Source organism: Bos mutus, chromosome 23, assembly GCF_027580195.1.
Source record: "Bos mutus isolate GX-2022 chromosome 23, NWIPB_WYAK_1.1, whole genome shotgun sequence".
NCBI classification, from domain to species: Eukaryota; Metazoa; Chordata; class Mammalia; order Artiodactyla; family Bovidae; genus Bos; species Bos mutus.
This window is the reverse complement of record NC_091639.1, coordinates 10,386,486-10,399,133: the sequence shown is the minus strand read 5'-3', so window position 1 is coordinate 10,399,133 and position 12,648 is coordinate 10,386,486.

Here is a 12,648-nt window from a genome sequence, read left to right as displayed (position 1 = left end):
GTATTTGCTCCTAATGCTTTTATCTGAAAATAGACAGTAGAACCTGACAGTATTGTTTGCCTCTGGAAAGGGGAACTGGATGACCGGGGGAACAAGGTTAGAAGGGAGACTTTGTGTTATCTCATTTGTACCTTTTGAATTTTAAACAATCTGAATATATAATTAAATCAAAGGCACACGCACACACATGACCACATACTGACTTTTGTTTTTAACTGAAAGGAAACATGTACTGGGAAGAAACCTGGAGTTAGTTTTCTTTGACAACAATCTCAGGAGAACAACTGAGGAAGCATGAATTAATGAATGCTAAAAGGGATAACTGATTGGTTAGTGTAGCACAGCGGTCAGTGTGCAGACTGTGAGGTCAAACTACGTAGGTTCAAATTCAAGCTCTAGTGTGACTGTGTGTGAATTAGCTCTTTACACTTCGGTTTTCTCTTCACATAAGGCATGATGATAGTATCCAACTCAGAGTTGCTTGAGGATAAAATGAAAACTGTGTGTATAACTTGCATAAAGATGGCTTCTCAAGTGGCCTTGTCTTTGCATAGAATCACATTATAAAAACCAGTTAGCAGAGAAGCTTAATCAAAAGCAATTCAAGTGTTTACTGCAGTTTCTCAAGAAAATTCCAAGAGGGTAGTATACGCCTAAGAAATAGCTAAACTTAAAAAAAAATCTCTGCCTTCAACTTGTCCACTTCTCACTTTCAACAGAGAGTAGCTGTACTTGAAAATCTCTCTTTATTCCACTCTCAACTGCCAACGAAAATTTCTCCTGTTTTCCCTGCCATGTTTTCTGAGAGCTAGTCTTTTTTTTTTTTTTTGCCAGAGTTTCTCTTCATTTCAAATATAAATCTCCTTGCCTTTCAGGCTTCCAGTATTTCCCCCAGTCTGTGGATTAAAGCCCACAAGCTGAGGATATGGGGAAGTGCCAAGTGAGCCAAATAAGAATTTTACTAGTGGGAGTGGGGGTGGACACACGTTGGAAGGGACGGAAAAAGCCATTTAAAAATATTCTTAGAATAATAATGTTTTAGCCCCTGTTACACATGTGTGGAATTTATAACATTGCCTGGCATATTATAAGCACTCAATAAATTCCAGCTATTAATATTGTTCATAATAACCACTTTCTCACAATCTGATAGTTTCCCACAATGAGCATTTACTGAGAATCCATCCTGTGTCAGGGCTGTTCTAGCGTTTTACTTACTTCACCTCCTGTAAGCTTCGCGACAGCACCGGATCAGGAAACTGATAGAGATTCAGTAACTTGGTTGGCGTGACAAAGAAAGCCAAGCAGTTTGACTCTAGTTCCCACGTTGCCCACCATCTCATATTGCCTCTAAGTCAGATTTTGTGTCTTAATGTCATGGTCAAGGATCCAGTCAATCTTATCCTTCTGTACTGTTAGTCTTTTTTTTTTTTTTTTATATTGTTTAACACTTTATTTATAATGTAACTTTTACAACCCTATACATTCATTTCCCCCTATTGAGTTTCTTTTTTCGCTATTTTTGTTATATACTGTACATCTAAATATTATAAATCCCATAACATTGTTATTTTGTATTTAATTTCATTCTTTAAGTATTTGGCTAGCCTTAAAAATATTATATTTATTTTTTTATATTTATTGAAATGTTTACCACTTTCAGAACTCTGCATCACTTCAAGTAGATCCAAGTTTTCACTCGTTTGTCATCTCATTTCAATTTTAAGAACTTCCTTTAAGATTTTCTTTGGTGAGTTCTGATGACCAAAAATTCTCTCAGGTTTTTTTTTTCCCTAAAAAGTGTTCTTATTATACCTTTTCTATTTTATTGAAAAATATTCTTAATATATTTTAATTTTATAGTTGTTTTATAATGTATATGTTGCAGATGTACAATATAGTGATTCACGATTTTTAAATGTTATAATCCATTTATTGTTATTGTTGTTCATTTGCTAAGTCATGTCTGACTCTTTGTGACTCCATAGACTGCAGCACACCAGGCTTTCCTGTCCTTCACCATCTCTTGGAGTTCGCTCAAACTCATGTCCACTGAGTCAGTGATGCCATCCAACCATCTCATTCTCTGTTGCCCCCTTCTCCTCCTGCCCTCAATCTTTCCCATCATTCGGGTCTTTTCCAGTGAGTGGGTTCTTCCCATCAGTGGCCAAAGTATTGGAGCTTCAAGTTTCAGCATCAGTCCTTCCAAAAAATATTCAGGGATGATTTCCTTTAGGATTGACTGGCTTGATCTCCTTGGACAGCAAGGAGATCAAGCCAGTCAGTCCGTGGATAGTTATAAAATAATGGCCATATTCCCTGTGTTTGTACTGGAAGTTTTCCGAGGCTTTTCTTCTGCCAGTTTCCATGGCCCTTAGTGGTCCCAAAAGAGATGAGAATAAACAGGAAGGATAGCGGTCACCTTCATGCTCCTGGGAAGACAACTGCTGTAACCGTTGTTGCTTCGGCTCTTTGGATGCCAAAGTTTTCTGGCTATGGACCAGAGAAAGCCCCAGCTGGTGAATTCTTAACAAACAAATCCTACGGTTCTTTGCATTACCTCCCTAGTTGCCTCTCTGCTAAAGAAAATAATGCCTGTGCTCGCCAGATCAATAGATGCCCTGAACACATCAGCTTAGTCTGGGGTTTAGACTAGAATATTTGAGGAGGGCACGGCAACTCACTCCAGTATTCTTGCCTGGAGAATCCCATGGACACAGGCGCCTGGTGGGCTACAGCTCATGGGGGTCACAGAGTCGGACATGACTGAAGTGACTTAGCATGCACGCATGCACTAGAATATTTGTTTCAGAGCTGCTAATGCCACAGAAACCATACTCCCAACATTATCAATGTATTTTCCTTCCCGGCTATTGGCATGTCCTTGGGGGGTGAATCTGTCAATTCAGGGGAAGGTGGGAGCAGGCCACCCAGAATAAAGAGTCTCTGCTCCACTTTGGGTTTCGTGTTAGAACTGTTATGTGAAAAGTCAGAGTCTTAAATCCATGCTTTGCTGAGTGAGAGAGGAGTGTTTTCCAAATTCTAAAAAGCTTCCATCTGTACGTCAAGAGTGAACCTTGGAGGTCTGAGATAGAGAGTGATTATTTTGAACCATGATGTTGAGAAGAGAGATTGTGACATAAGGAAAGTTCCCATTCAGCTGGAAATGGAAAGTCCTTGCAGTTTGGCAGTAGGGGGGTTGGTGGGAGGGGAAGGGGCGAGGGCGAGCTGAGGAGAGAGGGAGCCAGAAAGGGAGTAATATTAGGGGTGTTCTTGTTTCTTCCTTCGAGTTCTTGCCTCTTGGTGAAGGGGTCTATGCAGGTAAGGAGGGGCAGATGGTAAACACATCTCAGAGAAGCTGAGGGGAGTTGGCGGGGAGGGTCTGGACTCCCACTCCACGTTCAGAGCTCCAAAGAGCCCCTTGGGTGGTGCCACTGGGCAGAGAAGAAAAGGGCGGTGGGGAGTTACTCCAGGGGGCCTAGACCCCGGACCCGGGCTGTGGTCATGGGGCCTTTTGGCAGGAGGTGTGGACGATGGCCGAAGGGCTGGCTCGGTGAGCTGGCTGAGTGCTGCACCATGGGCAGGAGAGGGCTGGGGAAACGACCGATGGAGCTGAGCTCCTGACGGGAACTGGGGCTGGACCTCGGTGTGGGGAGAGCTGAGCCGGGCCTGGGCGGCGGAGGGGCAAGGCCGAGGGCCCTGGGGGCAGTCGCCAGGTGGTACCCCAGCTGGGAGAACAGACTTCGAGTCCCACTGACCTGGGGCACTTTAGCAGCAGCAGCGGCGATGACAGTGGCCCAACCCAGGGAGAGTGGGACCCCAGGCCCCCTCTTCCATCGCCCCATGGAGGGGACACCAGGCTTCCCTCCAGGCCTGGGAAAGGGGGCGGGTGAGTCCATGAGGAAGGGGAGATACCGGAGAGCTGAACAGTTACTGGAAGAGACTGGTTTGCTCCAGGGAGACTGCTCTGAGCCGCAAGAAACTGAGTTCTTCCCTCACTCCTCCGGCTCCCACATACTGTTGGAATAGGAATTTGTGAGCAAGATACAGAAAAATGTAGAGTGTGTGTGTGTGTGTGTGTGCTCAGTCATGTCCAACTCTTTGCAATGCCATGAACTGTAGCTCGCCAGTCTCCTCAGACCATGTAATTCTCCAGGCAAGAATACTGGAGTGGGTTGCCATTTCCTACTCCAAGGGATCTTCCTGACCCAGGGATGGAACCCACATCTCCTGTGTCTTCTACATTGGCAGGCGACTTCTTTACCACTGAGCCATCTGGGAAGCTCAGTTCAGTTCAGTTCCTCAGTTGTCTTCGACTCTTGCGACCCCATGGACTGCAGCACGCCAGGCTTCCCTGTCTATCACCAAATCCTGGAGTTTATTCAAACTCATGTCCATCGCGTGAGTGATGCCATCCAACCATCTCATCCTCTGTCGTCCTCTTCTCCTCTCACCCTCAGTCTTTCCCAACATCAGGGCCTTTTCAAATGAGTCAGTTCTTCACATCAGGTGGCCAAAGTATTGGAGTTTCAGTTTCAACATCTGTTTGAAACATTTGTTTCTCCATCTATTTGCCATGAAGTGATGGGACCGGATGCCATGATCTTTGTTTTCTGAATGTTGAGCTTTAAGCCAACTTTTTCACTCTCCTCTTTCACTTTCATCAAGAAGCTCTTTAGTTCCTCTTCACTTTCTGCCATAAAGGTGGTGTAATCTGCATATCTGAGGTTATTGATATTTCTCCTGGCAATCTTGATTCCAGCTTGTGCTTTATCCAGCCTGGCATTTCACATGATGTACTCTGCATACAAGTTAAATAAGCAGGGTGACAGTATACAGCCTCAACGTACTCCTTTCCCAATTTGGAACCAGGCTGTTGTTTTATGTCCAGTTCTAGCTGTTGCTTCTTGACCTGCATACAGATTTCTCAGGAGGCAGGTCAGGTGGTTTGGTATTCCCATCTCTTTCTGAATTTTCACAGTTTGTTGTGATCCACACAGTCAAAAGGTTTGACATAGTCAACAAAGCAGAAGTAGATGTTTTTCTGGAACTCTCTTGTGTACACACATGTAAATGCTGGCCTTGGTGATGTTGGGGGAAAATGAGTGTTATGTGCTGCATTGTGTCTGCTCCTAAATTTATATGTTGAGGTCTTACCTCTCCGGTTCCTCAGGGTGTGAGTTTTCTTGGAAACGGGGTCTTTAAAGAGGTGATTAAGATAAAATGAAGTCATGTGCATAGATCCTTATCCAGTACAACTGGAGCCCTTATAAGAAGAGATGAGGTCAGAGATGACACACCCCAGGGGTGACACAGGAAGAAGACAGTTGTCTGCAAGCCAAGGAGAAAGGATTCAGGAGGAACCAACTCCACCGACATCATCGCTTTGGACTTCCAGCCTCCAGAGCTGAAAATAAAATAATAAGAAAATAATTTCTGTTGTGTAAACCACCCAGTCAGTGATGTTTCATCATGGCATGCTAGCAAACAGAATGAAGAAACCTCATCTGGATTATTAAATATTAGGAGGAAGTCGACAGTTGCAGCGGCCCAGGAGTGAGTTCTTGGTGTGATGTAGATCAGAAACAAAGGGAGCAACGTGGTAGGAGAGAGAGGCTTGGCGTGCTGAATAATGGTCCACGTAGGGCTCTGAGGTAGCTCGAATACATCTACTTGATTAGCGTCATGAACTTGGACTTTCTTCTCTGCGAGTTCCCCAAACCAGCACAGGGCCAGGAGACAATATAAATCTGTCCTCCTTTCACAACTTTCCCAGCTGTCTTTGGAGAGGAATAATTCAAGCTAGGCTAAAGCAGAGATGTGTTGATATTATAAGCAGTGCTATCTGTGTCCCTATCGAGGGAGGCTGTGATGAGTGGTGCTGGTGTTTGGTTGGGGAGGGTGGATCAGAGGATGGTGGAGGAAGACCAGTAACAGCCCCCTGCCCACACCCCAGTGAAAAAGGGAATGTTGAAAGACTTCCGTGGCTCGGATCATTTCCTCCAGCCCCCAGTCCAAAATATCTTTATAAACAGTCTTGTTTTTTATCTCTTCCGAAGATGCCAGGTGCTCTGGTCTCCTAGAGCTGTGGCAGACACCACTAGACTGAAAACGCAATGTGATTTATGCTATCCATCAGTCCCAGAGCCAAGCGTGGTGATTATTTCTCGTACTTACAACTAGGAAGTCAAAAGGAGTTGGTAATCATCTTTAATGTAGGATTGTGATTCCTGTGTCAAAAACACACAATTTTGTGCAACCTGAGCCCAGTGTGAACGTGTCAGTAAAATTGCTGTGCCCATGTATCACCCAGCAAGGCTCCTCCTGAGCTCTATGGCTCTGGGTCTGCAGAGATGGTGTGTGACGAAGCTCAGAGAATGTTCCTGTCGCCTGAGCACTTTTCCCCTTCAAGTTGGGAAGCACCTGGATAAAGCAAGTACTGCAGTTGTGCAGTGAATGTGGCATTGGATCAGTTACCTGTCAAAGGGTCATTCTTTGTTCCAGAAGAAGTGACATCCCAAAGCACTGCCGATGAAAACTTCTCCTGCTTTCTGATCATCGCTCTCTTCTGTTTTCTTCCCAATTCCTGTCATGTCAGCATTAGTTAAAGCTGTGTTATAACAGTGATGCTACCACTAATTGACTTTCCTCACATCGAAGGAGACCTTTGGCTAGTGGGGCAGATTCAGGATGAAAAAGGCTCCAACACAAGCAAGCGTCCCATCTGTCCCTGATGCTCTGGGATTTCCTTCAGCCACATTTTCTTTTCAGTCTTCATTGGAAAATGAGCTGACAGGCTTGTAAAATGACATCTTTTCTCTTTGAATAGATAGAACATGTGGGTTTTTTTTCCTTCCTTTAATAATGGAATCTCAGTTTGGTTCCTGAGGGTCATGCTCTACTCTGCCCTTATCTCTGATCTGTGTGTCTCTCTGGTTGGGTTTAGTCTGTCAGTTGATGGACAGTGGCCGGCAGGAGCCCAAAGACACTGCATTAGATGCTTGTGAGGAAGGGACCAGATTGACACTCACAACTGACTTTTCCCCCTAAGGGATAAGGTCAGATGGGCAGTCTTTATCAAGTGGTGCTGAGCTATGCCTGTACTAGGCTTGGTTGAAATGAGGGTACAAAGAGAGGAGCCAGAAGGGTCACTGTTTTCTAAGAACCCTGGAAATTGTTACTTGAAATAAGGTGTTAAGTAATTTTGGATTGGTTTGTCTGATAGATTATGTGAACAACGAAGATACAGAGAAAGGAAACACTCTTGGAACCCACATTAGCCGTGAAGGTGTATGGATAATTAACAATGAACCTGGTAACCGCGTAATAAAATCCATGCATTTGAATTCACTCATGAGAATGGATATTCTAACCTATTTTTTCACCCTAGGTCTGAACTATTTTGTAAGGTTTATGTTTTCTTAGGGAATAAGGCAAGTGATCTTATTAATCTGGAATCAAGATTGCCAGGAGAAATATCAATAACCTCAGATATGTAGATGACACCACCCTTTTGGCAGAAAGTGAAGAGGAACTAAAGAGCCTCTTGATGAAAGTGAAAGAGGAGAGTGAAAAAGTTGGCTTAAAGCTCAACGTTCAGAAAACGAAGATCATGGCATCTGGTCCCATCACTTCATGGGAAATAGATGGGGAAACAGTGGAAACAGTGTCAGACTTTATTTTGGGGGGCTCCAAAATCACTGCAAATGGTGATTGCAGCCATGAAATTAAAAGACGCTTACTCCTTGGAAGGAAAGTTATGACCAACCTAGATAGCATATTCAAAAGCAGAGACATTACTTTGCCAACAAAGATCCGTCTAGTCAAGGCTATGGTTTTTTCAGTGGTCATGTATGGATGTGAGAGTTGGACTGTAAAGAAAGCTTAGCGCCAAAGAATTGATGTTTTTGAACTGTGGTGTTGGAGAAGACTCTTGCGAGTCCCCTGGACTGCAAGGAAATCCAACCAGTCCATTGTAAAGGAGACCAGTCCTGGGTGTTCATTGGAAGGACTGATGCTGAGGCTGAAACTCCAATACTTTGGCCACCTCATGCGAAGAGTTGACTCATTGGAAAAGACCCTGATGCTGGGAGGGATTGGGGGCAGGAGGAGAAGGGGATGACAGAGGATGAGATGGCTAGATGGCATCACCGACTCGATGGACATGAGTTTGGGTAAACTTCGGGAGTTGGTGATGGACAGGGAGGCCTGGCGTGCTGCGATTCATGGGGTTGCAAAGAGTTGGACACGACTGAGCGACTGAACTGAACTGAACTGAAGGCAAGTGAATTAGGCGTATCTTTTGACTAAATGGCAGAGAGAGAGTATTTAATCTTTTATGTACACAATTGAATTTCCAGTTCTCAGGAGGCATCATAATGTTTTGTGTCTTATGAACATATTTTCTCCCCCAATGCAAATGCCTTTAAATGAACTTTTATACTTTTTGTTTAGCTCGCTTCTCATAGAAGAGGAGCAAGTCATATTATTTCCATTTTACAGATGGAGCCGAGACTTTGAAGGAATTTGCTAGACGAGGGAAAAGAAAAATTTGTTTTCTGAAGACAAGAAAATACAGGACAGCCTGAGTAATACTGAAGCATAAAACTTTTTTCTCCTTGTAGTTAACGTGTTCTTTATAAAAAATCTGAAAAATTCAAACATGTTTAAAGAAGAAAATCAGAACCATCTATAATTTCACAACCCAAGTCCCTGTTTTATTATAAGAATTTTCTTCATTTATACATACAAATATTAAAGTATCATAAATATTTCTCTAAAATTAGATTGTGTTAAATATGCAGTTTTATATTCCATTTTTCTTACTATTATACCCTTAGTGTAATAATAGAAACTTTCAGTACTGCCTCATAGTTGGCTCACTTCTCCTGGGCACATAGTAGGATTACATTTTTTTTTTCCCACCCACTTTGCAGGAAGATGGGGTTTCAGCAACATGAGGGTGTGGCTTCTGAACTGAACATATATGGCCCGTGTAGGACCAAGTAGGGTCTCCTACCTAGCAGAGAGGGTTGGCAGACAGTGCTGAGAACAAATCCTGCCCCCACCCCCACCTGCCTATTCCCATTTGGATGTGAAGTGTGAGCAAGAAGAACATTTCCCTTCATGTTTAGCTACTTAGAATTTGAAGTTGTTACTGCAGCATAATCTGGCCTATTCCAATTAACGCAATACTTTCTGATGTCAGGAACACGCTTGAGAACTTGTTTTCTAATGATGACAGTAATTTTTCATTATAAGTGTATCCTAGGTTGTATGTAGTCCTCTCCTTTTTGTTAGGCATTTATTTATTTCACACTTTTTTCTTTTTTCCTTTTTAAATGGCACAGCTGTGAAAGCTCTCAAGTGCTTATCTGATATGTTCTCACGGGAAGTTTTTTTATAAATGGAGTTTGGTCAGAGAATATGAATACTTTCAAAACTCTGGATACCAACGGACAAACTTCTCTCCCGAGACGTTTTTGAAGTTTCCATCTCCTCTGGCAGCACATGGGAGTGCTCCTTTCAATGTCCTCTTGCCGAAGTCACGTCTTAAACAATGAAACACTTTTTTTCAGCTATTTTAAAGGCAAAATAATTGCTATTTATTCGAGTAATGAGTTTGAACCTCTTTTAAATGCCCTTTGGCCTCTTTGTACGTCCTGTGAGTGATACAAAGCATGGCCTGACCTACTAGAGATCTTTTGTCTTTTTCTTATTGACTTGTAACTTGCACTCCAACTTCTGAACTCTTAGGATTCTTGTTGATTTAAATAGTTTGGTCCCATTTCAGGAAGAAAAATGAGACAGATCTGTACAGGACAGATGTTTCTGGATAAGAGTTAAAGATCCTTCAGAATGAGGGGAAGGCAGGCAGCTCTGTGGTGTCCACTTTGCTCAGCAATTCTTTGGAAAGCCATCCTTCTTGGGACAGAGACAGAGGGAGGAGGTCCCCCGGGCTCCCAGTGACTCCCCGACACTGAGGAGAGGGGCTCCTGCAGCAGGGGGCATAGGATCCTATGCATGGACCTCACCCTGGCTTGCCGTGAACCCCAGCACATGAGGAAGATGGAGGTTTCAGCAGGCAAGGCTCAGACACCTCAGGGGACCAATGTACGATGCCAGGCACCCTCTTAGGGTAGGGTCTGTCAGTGAAGAGCTGTTGTCTAGCACAGCAGGTGAGATGTGGACAGGAGGGTCAGTCCTGTGCTGTGGGATAGAAAAGTAGAGCTAATTGCAATGGATGCCTGGAGGAGCAGGTGATGGCTTCCACCTGTGGTCGGGGATGAGCGGTGATAAGGGCCTCTGGCTCAGCTAATCAGGTCTGTGCAAATCCACTATTCTGAGACCTGCAGATACTAAGTACCAGCCACTATTAGAAAGGATTCCCTGTTTATCTGAAAATCCTGTGTGCGCTGCCTCTGGCCACCATGTGGGAGACAGATGGGGGTAAGGGCTCTGGGTGGCCCCTTGCTTTGGCCTCTAGCCCCACAGGAAGGGCATGGCTGGAGGAGAGTGGGAAGTGGGTGCCCAGGGTTTGGGGTCCAGAACAGGGACCCCAGTTGCCAGGTCTAAGGACTGTAATCCTTAGAGGTGTTAGGAGGATTAAGCATGGTGACTTAAAATGACACTTAAAATGACTTGATGAAGGTTGGCTGTTATTATGTGAATCTCCCCTGGGTGTGGGAAATGGTACATTTACCTTCAAATGTGGAAAACAATCAACTGGCCCAGAAAAAAGATTTTTTAAAGTGTGTTTTTTCTTGAATAGGCATTTGGATACACAAATATTAGAATTCTTTCCTCTCTTGTTAACTTGATCTTATTATTTTTTTCCTGTTTTTGGTCACATAATGTATGGTATATTAGCTTACTTGGAAATCTGGGCCTCGGATTTCCTATTCCATTGTCTGCATTTGTGTCATACGATGGAGGAAGGAGCAGATTTCTGCAGCATCCTACATTCAAACTCTGCGTCCCCTGAGGGGCCTCTGTCTGCCAGCTTTTGTTTTATGGAACTCCACACACTTACTCTTTCTTGAATTGTTTCTTGGCTGTCTATAGAGTTGGCATTATTCACTCCAGAAGGGCAGGAACCTTGCTTTGTTCCAAGCATTCAGCTCTGAGGCTGGCAAGTTGCTGGTATTTGTCATTCAACAAATACTTGATTGATTAAGTGGATCACCAAAGGACCTGGCTGTTCTCCTCAGGTTTCTGCTTCTGTGATCAGTGCAGGTTCTATACGTGGTATCTGTATAATAGAGATCTGAAGTTTTATGTGTGCCAAGGCCTCTCCCAATATTGTGTATTCACTAATTAAACAAACCATTATTGAGCATATCTCAGGTACCAGCTATTGGGTGAAACCCTGGTATAATGGAGATAGTCCCTGCCTTCAAGAAACTTGTTATCAAAAGGGAAAATAGAAGTCCAGATGATTCAGTTGTAATGAAATCATGCAATGATGGATGAATGGGTGAAGTAAGAGGGAACCAGAAGGATGGATTGGCTGAAAATACGTGGGTGTCCCAGACATGCTAATAATTTGACATTCTTCACACTGACATTTCTTTAATGTATGTTCAACCAGTAATCAGTGTGGATGTGGAGAGGAGGATTCTCTAGTAATAAAAACCATTTACTTTTTTGTTCTTGTTCAAAATATGGGATTTAAGACAGACTCTGAATGTGCCAGAAGAGTTAACTTTTTAGTACTACAGTTTTTGAAACCAGGCAGCTTTGGGGAAGGCATATTAAAGTGTTGAAGCTTTCTATGATGATATAATCCACCTATTCCCAGTAAATGCTGCCATACCTTGCCTTATTTTGTTTCAGAGTCTTTGCAAGTTCCACCTATTACTTCTGACAAGTGTCTCAGAAATGGCCTGTGTTTGTGTAGGGTGATGTCTCAAGTCCAGGGCAAGCACTCTGAGGAGAGGCAGGCCAGCACGGAGCCAGAGGGATTCCACTTTGGATCCCTATGAGCTTCAACAGTCATGACTGACGTATATTTCCCCTGTTCTGTAAAGGGTTGCCTATGGAAACCCGAGTTAACTGGCATTATTCGTCTGATTTCCTCCAGTGATGTTTTAACCAACCACGTTTGTGAGTGTCTTGGGCAGGTGCCCAGCTGCTCTGCTGTTTAATGTGACTTTGGGAGAAAAAAGAAACCCTGAAGCCATTCTTCCCTGGGGAGGGAAGCTCCAAGAGGAGGAAGGACTGGAGCCAACACTCAGAGGCTAAATTAAATTTTTCCTGGAGCAGGAGAAGGCATGGAAGGGGAGAAAACTACATTCTGGCTAAGGGAGTCGCATGTGAAGACACGTGTGAGGACGGGAAAGACTGCAGTGTACAGCTGACTCCCGGGTTGGCCAGGGTTTCCAGGTCATCAGGTGGCCGGAGGGTCAGAGGATGTGATGAGGCCAGACAGGGAGCCTGAGCCGGAGCACAGCAGGCCAGGGTAGTCGCCTCACCCTTCAGTTTTGTCTACGGAAAATGAGTTAACAATTGTATTTTATTTTTTTATACACACACAGAACTCCCTCCAACCTTTTATTATAAGGTTTTTTTGTTGTTGTTGTTGTTGTTGTTGTTTTTAGGAAACAGAAATGTGACTGCCCCTACCACCTATGTTTCATAGTTAGTCTC